The sequence below is a fragment of the Medicago truncatula genome, chromosome 8 (genome assembly GCF_003473485.1).
Source record: "Medicago truncatula cultivar Jemalong A17 chromosome 8, MtrunA17r5.0-ANR, whole genome shotgun sequence".
Taxonomy (NCBI): domain Eukaryota; kingdom Viridiplantae; phylum Streptophyta; class Magnoliopsida; order Fabales; family Fabaceae; genus Medicago; species Medicago truncatula.
Window position 1 is genome coordinate 18,397,787 of NC_053049.1, and position 700 is coordinate 18,398,486.

Sequence of the window (700 nt, forward strand, 5' to 3'; positions counted from 1 at the left end):
ATTGAACTACTCCTTGTCGGAACGATACTCTTTTCATACTACTTCGGTAAGACCGTGCACTTGCGGTTTTATCTCATCAAGTTTTTGGCGCCGCTGCCGGGGAGTAAACTAATTTGATTAACTCTTTCTTTGTGATTAGAACTCTTTTCTCTCCCCCTCTTCTTCCCTTCTTCTTTCTTTCTTTTCCTACACTTGACTTCTTGGGTAGTATAAAAATAATAGATAACATGGCTGAGGAACGCACTCTTAAGGAGTATTCGATCCCTTCTTCGGATGAGCCATGCACTATTATAGTTTACCCAACGGTTGAAGGTAGCAACTTCAAAATAAAACCTGCGCTACTAATTATGGTACAACAAAACCAGTTTTCTGGATCACCCTCTGAAGATCCAAATTGACATATCGCAACCTTTTGGAGACTTAGTGTAACTTGCAAAGACGACCAAGAAGCCGTTAGGCTACATCTCTTCCCCTTTTCTCTAAAAGATAGGGCCAGCAATTGGTTCAATTCTTTAAAGCCCGGTTCCATCACCTCATGGGACCAACTGAGACGAGAATTCCTTTGCCGCTTCTTTCTCCCATAAAAAACCGCCCAACTTAGGGGAAAGCTTTACCAATTTACTCAAAAAAACGGGGAATCTCTTTTCGATGTGTGGGAGCGTTTTAAAGAATTACTTAGACGTTGTCCACATCACGGTTT

General features: G+C 41.6%; 1 non-coding gene across 1 annotated transcript; it reads right to left on the reverse strand.

Annotated features, from left to right (window-relative positions):
* Window positions 1–593: 593 nt before the first annotated feature.
* On the reverse strand, window positions 594–700 carry LOC120577790 (small nucleolar RNA R71). Its single transcript, XR_005643772.1, has one exon. It is a non-coding gene; the product is annotated as a small nucleolar RNA R71 (small nucleolar RNA).